Genomic DNA, 11,023 nt, shown 5'->3' with positions numbered 1-11,023 from the left:
GTAGCCCAAGTTGGCCTGGAAACTGGTTATGCAACCCTTGAGTGGCTTTCAATTTGCAGCAATCCTCACGCCTCTGCTGAGATTACAGATATGAGCCCCCATGACCAGCTCGTTCTTAGCCTTTTTAAAATAGTACAGTCTTAGAGCCAGAATTTGAGAAGCCCTTAACTCTTCAGCTTAATATCTAAGGGATGATTTGAGGTCACTCTCCTGGGTTTTAGTTCCTTTTTTTTTTTCTAGCCTCTATGACCTAGTCACTTAATTGCAAGCAGGTATTTGAGGTAGCACATTCCTTCCTGGTTTTTCTGAAAATTGTTTCTCCTGACACTTCTGAAGAGAACTGCTTGGCATTTAGGCAGGAATCCCAGGCAAAGTAGCCTCCGGGTCTGTATTCAGAATGTGCTTGCTGATAACAGCGTGTGTCTGAAACTCCAGCCTGGCCATAGGCCAGGGAGGAATGGATTCATTCTAGCAGTGTGGAGTTAGGATGGGTGCAGAGTTCACCACACTTTCCTTTTCCACAGCCATCACACACTGTCGGATTTAGTAACTTGGTCAAGTTTCCAGTCTCTGGAGTTTGGGACCTCTGGGAAGCCCCAGGAGGGTTAAGAGTTACTTTAGGACCCTCCATAAAGGGAGGCCAGATTCTAGCAGTAACCACCCATCTAAAGAATGTGGGCCACCGGGGGTGAGTGACCTGTGCTAGCGGGTCAGAGCTATTTTGAGCGCCAGAGGAGGCATTGGATTTTAGCTTTCCAAGGAGGGGGAGGGGAGGCCTGTTGTATGCCAAGCACTAAAAAATGGGTTACCTTCCTGCCCACCCACCCAGATCTGGCCCTAGTTTCTCCATTCATGTTAAGGGTAGGGTAACAAGGCCTCTTCCTTTGCAGTTCGGAGGGCGCTTCCTGAGTGTTTGAATGGTTTAGATACCTCTTGATTTTTGCTCGAAGAAAATTAGGGGGCAGTTGACTGGTGGCCTGCTGTGGCCGGACCGGTTCGCCGGCCTGTCCATACCTCGGTTTATTCTTTAGAAGTTGGGAAAGGTGCCCCTCCCCCACACCAACTACCAAGGGCTCCCAGCCACCCGGACTGGCTAAGGCGTGTCCCGGGACCCACTCGCGACTTCGGGGGCGGGGCCTCTACTTGGGGGCGTGGCCTTCGGGGCGGGGGCGTGACAGGCCAATGGGCAGAGAGGTGCGGGACGGGGCGGGGCCTGTGCGCGGGTGCGGCGCGCTGCGGGGTGAGCGACGCAGGCAGAAGCGGGCCGCGCGCTGAAGGCCAGTCGGCGCCGCTCGGGGCCGGCCGCGGGATTGGCTGCCGCACTCGCGTGTCAGGCGGTTGCTAGGCTCCGGCCGCGCGCCCCGCCCTCGCGCTCGGCGCCCTCTCACCGCTCGGTACGTGATCGCGCGGAGGCTGCGGCGCGGCGCTCGCGCTCCTGGGGCTCGGGGGCGGCAGCGGCGGCAGCTTCGCGCGGAGTCCCCGGGGAGCGGCAGTGGTGTCCCTGGGCCCGGAGGTGCGAACACCTGCCGCGGCCTGCCCGTGGCGCCGGGTGAGTGCGCCGCCCGGCTCCGCCACCGTGTGCTTGCCTGCTGGGGCCGTGATCACCGCTGCCTCCAGCCGAGCCTTCCGCGGAACACCTGCTGCTGCTCCCTTTCGGCCCGGGGCGGGGACACGGCCACGGACGTCCTTGCGGGTGAGGAGGCGGCGCCGCCGCCGCCCGGGCGGAGCCGCCCCTCGGCTCTCTGTCCGGTGGATGAAGGCTCGAAGCGTTGGGCGGCGAGGCCGGAGCTGCGCGCCGCGGCGACGGGCCAGGCCTCAGCCCCGGCCCGCGCTCCCGGGAACGCGGGGCCTGCGCATCGGCCGGCCGCGGGTGTGTGCGGCCTGCGGGCTGCCTCCGGATTTCCAGGGGGGGTCGCGGCCCAGTTAGGCGGCATCTCCGCTGTGGGGCTCCTGCCAGAGGCTGGGAAGGGCGCCGCCCCCGCCTCTTGCTTTGAGCTGCTCCGCGTCTTTGGGTTCTTTCCTCCCCCTCAGTTGCGCCTCTTTGGAAGCCTCCTTTACTACCTTTGCAGTGGGTATTTGGAAGACCAGGTTCATTTGCGAGCATATTTGGAAAATGTTCCCAGAGGAAACACCGTGTCGACTCGAGTCCTATTGCCATAATTCCAACTTCATTTATTGACAAACTCAACGGGCAATTAAAAATACATCTTTTAATCTCTACAATTTGAGAAGCTTTTGTTAAGTTGAATTACATCAGGATTAGTTTTCATGGTGAAGACGATGTTTTTGACTGGTCCACCTAGTCTGGGGCAGTACCTTTATAGCCTGGAGGTCTAACTTAAGAGTCCAGCCTGCTGTTTCCCTAAATAAGCGAGTAGAAGTTGTTCCTGGCGTGGACGCCAGACTCGTGAAGTGAGAGTGATGTTTATAGGACATAACTCCGGGTAGAGTTGGGTGTGCTTCCAGATGTTTTGCAGAGTGATGGAGATGGGGTGTTGGAATTATATCAGCTTATATTGTGCTTAATGGTCAGAAACATACTTTTAGAATGTTTCAGTTCTGAAAAAGAATTCCACAGTAACAGAGGAGTACAAATCGATGGTTTGAATATGAAGAATTAAAATTCTTTTTGCCTTCAAGTCAGGGACATAGCCTAGCCTGCATGCTTACAGGACAGAGGGACTGGTGAAGAAATCAGGTTTCACTCGGGAGTTCGTGGCAGGGCCTGTGGGGTCCTGTTGAAGAAGGTGGGAGTGAGTAGCACTATGCAGACAGCACCTGGTGGGAACATGAAATCTGCCTCTGTTGAAAGTGTCAGCGGGACAAGTCCTCACTGTTCTTAAAAAACAGAACAAGGCCGGGCGGTGGTGGCGCACGCCTTTAATCCCAGCACTCGGGAGGCAGAGCCAGGCGGATCTCTGTGAGTTCGAGGCCAGCCTGGGCTACCAAGTGAGTTCCAGGAGAGAGGCGCAAAGCTACACAGAGAAACCCTGTCTCGAAAAACCAAAAAAAAAAAAAAAAAAAAAAAAAAAAAAAGAACAAAACAAAAAACTGATTTGGCAAAATGCATTCATGTAGTAAATGTTTTGCTTTACTACCTGACAACTTCTGGGTAGGCCTTGGAGACCCATGTAATGCATCTTGTTTTACCCTTAAGAACTTATTTTGGGATTTGGTGAATGAGAATCAGAACCTATGACTAGTAGCTGCTACCTACAGACTGTGCTTACATGAGAGCCTGAAGAGAGAATTCCCGAGCTGTGCCTTCAGGGTCAGCAAGAATTAGCTGGGGGACATAAAGGCTTGTACACCCGAAACTACATGTACACGAGTGTCTAAAATAGTACCTGGGAGTCTTCCAGCTAGACAGGTGGGAGCTCTGGGCAGTCTTTGCACATAGGAGCTCCAACTTTAGAGGGTACAGGAGCCTGGGAATGCTTTTAATCATTTGAGTGGCATAATCCAGACCTGTGTTTAGAAAGATATGTTGGTGGCACTTAGGGAGTGGCAGAGAGAGATGTCAGGACCTCTGGTAGTGAAGTCAGCCACCCAAGAGGAGGGAGGAAGAGCCATTTGAGGGGGAGACTGAAAAGGTAGTACACAGGGAGTGGCTAGCCTATGGGGGAGGGAGCCTGAGTTCAGGAATGTGCAGGCCAGAAGTTTAAGTGTGACCAAGGAGCTAAAGCCACCTTTTTTGGAGATGGGGGTATGGCTCAGTTGTAGAGATTTTGCATATTATGGGTGGAGCCTTAAGTTTGAATCCCCAAAACAAACCTCCAAACCTTTTGTTGTTGAGACGGGGTCTTCTGAAGCCCAAGGTGTTTTAAACCCATTATGTAGTGAGGCTAGCTAACATTGAACTAGTGAGCCTTCTGCCTCTACCTCCTAAGTTCAGGGACAAGGCCTGAGCCACCATACTTACCTTTAAAACTCGACGGCTGAATGGATGACTGACAGATTTGCTGGTCTGTTAGGTATTAAGAATGATGGTGTTTGGAGGAATTAGAGGGAGTTTACTTTGATAGGAAAGGAGAGATCTAGCATTTGATTGTTAAAAAACTTCTAGCTTGGTGGAGTGTGGTAGCTGTAAATCCTAGGATTCAAGGAGTCTGAGATAGGAGAAGACCCTAAGATTGGGAGTTATAGGGCAGCCTGGACTATGTTGTAAGACCGTTTCCGACTAAACATACCTCCCCTATCTCCTACTTGAACATGGAACATTGTATTTCCTTTTTTTTTTTTTTTTTTTCCTCCGAGACAGGGACTAACTATGTTAGCCCTGGTTGTCTTGGAATTCTGTAACCAGGCTGACCTTGAACTCAGAGACCTCCTGCCTCTGCTTCCTTAGTGCTGGGAGTAAAGGATCCACCATCATGCCTAGCATGTTCTTTTTTTTGGAGGGGGGAGTTTCGAGACAGGGTTTCTCTGTGTAGTTTTGGTGCCTGTCCTGGATCTCTCGCTCTGTAGACTAGGCTGGCCTCGAACTCACAGAGATTGAACTGGCTCTGCCTAACCCCCCCCCCCCCCCCCCCCCCCCCCCGCCCCCCCCAGTGCTGGGACGAAAGGTGTGCGCCACCCCACTGTGCTTAGTCTTTTACCTGCAGATGTAGGTAGTTTCTCCTGCTTCCTGGGCCACTGATGAGATGGACTGATACCTTTTGCAGTTGAGGGCCTTGCATTCTTCTTTGTGTGCATTATGTGAGTGCACTTACACATATGGAAGCCAGAGGAGAATGGTTTTCTCTATTACTCACCACGGTCTCTCACTAAACTTGAGACTTGTATTTCACCTAAACTAGCAGTAGCTGGCTGGTTAGTTCTGGGATCTGCCTGTCTGCCCCTCCCCCCCAGTACTGTTATTTCTGGAGTTCTTACTTGGAGCACACATTCTAATCCACAGAGCCATCACTCCAGCTCCCTGAAATCTTTATGCTAGTTGAAGAAATTGACTCACAGAAGAAAGAACAGGTCACACTCCACGCCTTATCGTGTATGTAGGATTTTTTGTTTTGCTTTCTCTATTTACTTACTTTTATTTTTGTGTATGCATGTGTGTCTGTGTGTATGGCTTGTGGGTATGGATGCCTGAAAAAGAGGTGTTGATCCTCTGGAGCTGGATTTACAGACAGTTTACAGCTCCCATGTGGGTGCTGGGATCTGAACTCGGGTCCTTTGGAAGAGCAACAAATGATCTTAACTGCTGAGCTTTTTTTTATTCTTTTGAGAGAAAGTTTCCTGTAGTTTAGGCTGGCCTCAAACTCCCTGTGTAGCTGAAGATTGCCTCGAACTTCTGATTCTCTTGCTTTCACCTCATGAATGCTAGTACCACAGGAGTACACCACCATGCCAGATGATCTTTTTTTTTTTCTTTTTTTTGTGGTTTTTGTGGCAGAGTTTCTCAGTGTAACAGTCCTGGCTGTTCTGGAATTAGACTAGGCTGGCCTCACTCATAGAGATCCACTTGTCTCTGCTTCCCAGTACTAATTCAAAGGTATGTGCCACTATGCCCGACTCATTCTATAATTTTTTAATTTCAAGAACATCTGAATCTGGATTCATGCCTCCAATCCCAGCATGCTGGAAGTACAAGCGGTATGATCAGATGTTCAATGCCACCCTCAGGTATACAGCCAATTTGAGGACACCTGTGTTTTTTTCTAGTTCTGGCTTATTATAAAATAAAAATTTGCATACAGAGATCTTTGTTTATTTTTCTGAGCTAAATGCCCAGAATACAACTGCTGGGTTGTATAATAGTTAGATCCTCAGTTGTTTTTTGTTTTTCATTTGGTTTTTGGTGCATTGATATCCCTACGTAGCCCAGGCTGGTCTAGAACTCTTTGTATCAGGATAACATTGAACTTATGACATGCCTCCTGCCTCAGCCTTCTGAGTGCTGGGATTAAAGAAGTGTGCCATCGCGCCCAGCATGAAACACTTTTTTTTTTTTTTGGTTTTTCGAGACAGGGTTTCTCTGTGTAGCTTTGCACCTTTCCTCGAACTCACTTGGTAGCCCAGGCTGGCCTCGAACTCACAGAGATCCGCCTGGCTCTGCCTCCCGAGTGCTGGGATTAAAGGCGTGAGCCACCACCACCCGGCAATGAAACACTTTTAATTGTATTTATTTTGTGAGTGCATGCGTGTGTGCGTGTGTGTGTGTGTGTGTGTGTGTGTGTGTGTGTGTGTGTGTGTGTGAGTGCATGCGTGTGTGTTTGGGAAGGTTAAAAGAAAACTTGTGGGAGTTGTTCTTTCTTCCCACCATGTAGGTCCCGGTCAGGCTCGGACGCAAACATCTTCACCTGTGTAGCTATCTTGCTGGCCTTGTATCATCATTCTTTCTGAGAGTCTTACTATCTAGCCCAGGCTTGCCTCAAATCTCTGATCCTCTTGCCTCAGCCTCCCAGATGCTGTTGTTAACAGGTATGCACTGCCATACTTGGTTAGAATCAAGATTTAAACCCAGAGCCGGGCGGTGGTGGCGCACGCCTTTAATCCCAGCACTCGGGAGGCAGAGCCAGGCGGATCTCTGTGAGTTCGAGGCCAGCCTGGGCTACCAAGTGAGTTCCAGGAGAGGCGCAAAGCTACACTGAGAAACCCTGTCTCGAAAAACCAAAAAAAAAAAAAAAAAAAAAAAAAGATTTAAACCCAGGCTGAATGTTTGACTCCATCTCCATTTGTTTTATTATACTGATAAGGGGTGCTCAGTTGAGTCTTCTCTGGTGATTACTGAGCTGGCTAGTCTCATGGTCTGGATGTAGGACAAAGTGATAATAGAAGTGATAGGGCCTTACATGGAACTTGAGGAACATGTGATGGGCCGTTCTTAGAATCCAGGACTTAGTTGAGATAAGGTCTCAGTGTAGCCCAGGTTACCCTTGAATTTACTGTATAGCCCAAGGCTTTGAACTCTTGTTCTTCCTGTCTCCATCTCTAAAAATGCTGAGATTATAGGCATACACAGTAGAAATAAAAAAAAAATTTTTTTTGAGATGATTGAGACAGGGTCTCACTATGTATCCTTTGTTGGCCTGGAGCTTACTATGTAAAACAAGCTGGTCTCAAACTCAGAGATCTGCCTGTCTCTGCCCCTCCCCCCATGCTGGGATTAAAGGTATTTGCCACCATGTTTGGCCCACAGAAATAAAATCTTGTTGGGGGAAGCTAGAAAGGTGGTTTAGTGGTTAAGGGCTCCTATTGTTCTTCAGAGGACCCTGATTTCATTTCCAGCACCCATATGGTGGCTCACAACCCTGGAACTGGTGTTACAGATGGGATCCAATGTCCCTTTCTAGACACTAGGCATACACATGGTATATTCAGGCAAAATACCCATACACATAAAATAAAAATAACTTAAAAAAGCACTTGCCATTCTTGTGAAGGACCTAAGTTCAGTTTCCAGCACCCATGTGGAGTGCCTCCCAATTGTCTGTAACTCTAGCTCTAGGGAGTTGCAGCTTCCTAGCTTCTATAGGTACCTCTGCATGTGCAGACACAGATACATAATTAAAAAATCCTGGCTGGGTGTGGTAGTGCATGCCTTTAATTTCAGAGCCTGGTCTACATAGAGAGTTCCAGGCCAGCCACAGCTACACAATGAGACCCTGCCTTAAAAACAAACAAACAAACAAACAAACAAACACAGCTTTTCAAGCCCTATGCTAGTTGTTCTGTCACCATGTTAAATAAAATAAGCCAAGGACTTAGGCCCTAGTGTAGCTGAAGTTTTCCTGTGTCCTGCCCAGTCCACAGCTGCTCAGACCCAAGTAAATATACAAAGGCTTATATTAATTAAAACTGCTCAGCCATTAGCTCAGGCCTACCACTGACTAGCTCTTACATTTAAACTCAGCCCATTTCTGTTACCTATATGTTGCCACGTGTTCCGTGACTTTACCTGTGTGCTTTACATGATGCTCCCTGGGTGGTGGGCGGATGTCTACTGACTCAGCCTTCCACTTCCCAGAATTCTTCTTGTCTGTTTATCCCACCTATAATTCCTGCCTGGCTACTGACCAATCAGCATTTTATTTATCAACCAATTGGAGCAACACAGTCACAGCACACAGAGCATCCCACAGCACCCTAGGACCTGGTTGGAGAACAAACTTGAGCTAGACCTTCAAGAAGTGTTAGTCTGGTGAAAGCCGTGGTAGGAAGGTCAGTGTCTGTGGTAGGAGAGATACAAGTACAGACAAAAGACTTGACACTCACAAGGGTTCTGGAGGGTTGGGTTGGAGCAGATTGCTGCATGGAGGAGCTTAGAGTAATTGGGAGCCCTGAAGGTCTTGGAGTACAGCTGTGATGTGATCAATTTCTCCTTTTTTTTAAAAAAAAATTTTTTTTTTGTTTTTTTTGAGACAGGGTTTCTCTGTGTAACAATCCTGGAACTCACTGAGATCCGCCTGCCTCTGCCTCCCAAGTACTGGGATTAAAGGTGTGCACCACCACCACCACCACCACCACCACCACCACCACCACCACCACCACCACCACCACCACCACCACCACCCAGCTTTTTTGTTTGTTTGTTTGTTTTTTTGATACAGGGTTTCTCTGTGTAGCCCTGGCTTTCCCGGACTCATCTGTAGACCAGGCTGGCCTTGAACTCAGAGATTCTATTAGTCAGAGCTGGAGAAATGGGTCAGCAGTTAAGAGCATTGGCTGTTTTTCCAGAGATCCTAAGTTCAATTCCCAACACCCATGTGGCAGCTCACAACTGTAACTGTAGCCTTATGGAATCTGATTCCCTGTTCTGGTGTGCAGACGTACATGCAGACGTGAAAACATCCATAGACATAAATAAACCTTGGAAAAAGAAGCATTAGTCATTGCTTTGGTTCTGTGGGGAGATGGTGGACTTGAACAAGTCAATAGTAAGAGTGAGATGGAGAGAAACAAGGTTCAAGGTAGGGCTTTTGTAAGTGTATGGGACCTGTTGAGTGGAAAGGTCAAGCAGACCAAGCAGAGACTTGGAATACAAGAGTGATCACTTTGGCCACAAAGAACTCTTGTACCTTTGTAACTAACTGGAAGGATACTAGGCAAGGACTTAACCACTGAACTATATCCCCAACCACATAGCTGCCTCTCATCCCTCAGTTTGTTTTTTTGAGACAAAAATCTTTTTTTTTTTAAAATGGTTTTTTGAGACAGGCTTTCTCTGTATAATCCTGGCTGTCCTGGAACTCAATCTGTAGACAGGTTGGCCTTGAACACAGAGATCCTCCTGCCTCTGCCTCCCAAGTGCTAGTATTAATGATGTGTACAACCATCACCCAGCTTTCTTGAAGGGTTCAGTTAACATAATGTAATTGCAAGTGGCAACAGGCCCATTTTATGGAAGGTTAAAAAAAAAAACGAGGCCGGTGGTGGTGACGGCGCATGCCTTTAATTCCAGCACTCAGAAGGCAGAGCCATCTCTGTGAGTTCGAGGCTAGCCTGGTCTACAGAGTGAGATCCAGGACGGGCACCAAAGCTACACAGAGAAACCCTGTCTCAAAAAACCAAAAAAAAAAAAAAAAAAAAAAAGACGACGACGACGACTTAGCTGGACATAGTGGTGCATGCCTGTAATCTTAGCACTTTCTGTCCTGGGAGGCTGGGAAATTCCAGGCCAGTTTGGGCAATATATATGGTGAGTGAGACTGCCTTACAGGAGAAAAAAAGGGGAGAAGAGTTGAAAATAAGGGCAGCCAGGGCGGTGGTGGTACACGCCTTTAATCCCAGCACTGGGAGGCAGAAGCAGGCAGATCTCTGTGAGTTCAGGGCTACAGAGTGAGTTCCAGGAAAGGCACAAAGCTACACAGAGAAACCTTGTCTTGAAAAACAACAACAACAAAAAACCAAAAACAAGAAAACAACAAGAAAAAAGAAAATAAGAGCAAGGCCTAGCTTAGATAGGAAGTCAGTTATGAGAACTTTGTTTCCTTATCTGCCATTTAGACTTGAGTAATTGAAGATTGTGATTGCGTGTGGGTTACAAACCTCCAGAGTGTCAGATTAAATAGAGACCTTGTCTGAGCATCGAAGAGCAAGAGGACTTGAAAGAGAATTGAACCTCAAAGGACCTTGAAGTAGGAGTTAATGCAGGTAGGGTGTTCTTAGTGTGTGCTGTGTGTTGGTTCAGGATTTCCCCGCCTTTTCACCTCTTTCCACTTAAGAACATTTCTGTATCTTTGCCACCATTTTTAAGCCTTTTTTCTTTTCTTTTTTTGAGACAGGGTTTCTCTATATAGCCTTAGAGATCCACCTGCCTCTGCTTCCCGACTGATTGCTGGAACTAAAGGTGTGTGCCACCACACTCGGCTCTAAGACATTTTTTTGTTTGTTTTTGTTTTTTGAGACGGTCTCACTTTGTAACCCTGCCTGTCCTGGAACTTGTTCTGTAGACTGGGCTGGCCTTGAACTCATAGAGAGCCACCCGCCTCTGCCTCTGCCTCCCTAGTGCTGGGATTAAAGGCATGTGCCACTATACCTAGCTCAAGCCTTTCTCATTAGATCCTTTTACTCTCTTTGCTCCTGTTACATTGTTAACACTGCAGGCTGGGAGTAAGGTGATGGCCGTGTCATACTAGGTCCTTGTAAGCCCATACTTTAGGGTATTCAAACAGTCTTCCTAGGTTGGGTGTAATGGTACTGTAATTCCAGCTCTCAGGCTGAGACTTAAATCAGAGGCAGCCTGTGCTACATAGTAAGGCACTGTCTCAAAATGTAGACAATGTCCCACCAAAACCAAAGCCAGCCAGTGAAGATCCCCAGGTAGCCAGTGGAACAAAGCAAGCAGTTCTCCACAGAGTCACATGCTCACTCTTCCACTAAGCGTCCATCTCTTTTACTCTGATCACTACTAATACTGCTCAAATAGCAGTTTCTATAAATAGAGATTTAGAGTAGTTTACAAAATTGCACTAGCTAGAGGGCCTAATTTAGCTTTAATGAATAGTGTTTCCTATTTTTCTATTGCTTGGGTTTGATAACTAAGCAATTTTTTTCTTTCTTTTTTTTTTTTTTTTGATTTGGG

The 11,023-nt window shown here is 47.9% G+C and overlaps 1 protein-coding gene across 15 annotated transcripts in view; it reads left to right on the top strand.

The window, feature by feature from the left end:
• The first annotated feature begins 1,251 nt into the window (after nt 1-1,251).
• Nucleotides 1,252-11,023, top strand: part of Dag1 (dystroglycan 1) — a 66,957-nt gene continuing 57,185 nt past the window's right edge. For 4 of the 15 annotated variants that reach the window (XM_052720781.1, XM_052720772.1, XM_052720724.1 and 1 more), the window contains exon 1: nt 1,401-1,693. The gene's annotated coding sequence lies outside the window, so the exon portion shown is untranslated. The other 11 variants (XM_052720808.1, XM_052720738.1, XM_052720793.1 and 8 more) reach the window with 5 other exon arrangements.

The sequence above is a fragment of the Peromyscus californicus genome, unplaced genomic scaffold (genome assembly GCF_007827085.1).
Source record: "Peromyscus californicus insignis strain IS unplaced genomic scaffold, ASM782708v3 Scaffold_11__1_contigs__length_118956290, whole genome shotgun sequence".
In the NCBI taxonomy this organism is placed as follows: domain Eukaryota; kingdom Metazoa; phylum Chordata; class Mammalia; order Rodentia; family Cricetidae; genus Peromyscus; species Peromyscus californicus.
Note: the sequence above shows the minus strand (reverse complement) of the source record. Positions and strands in the feature narration are given on the sequence as shown.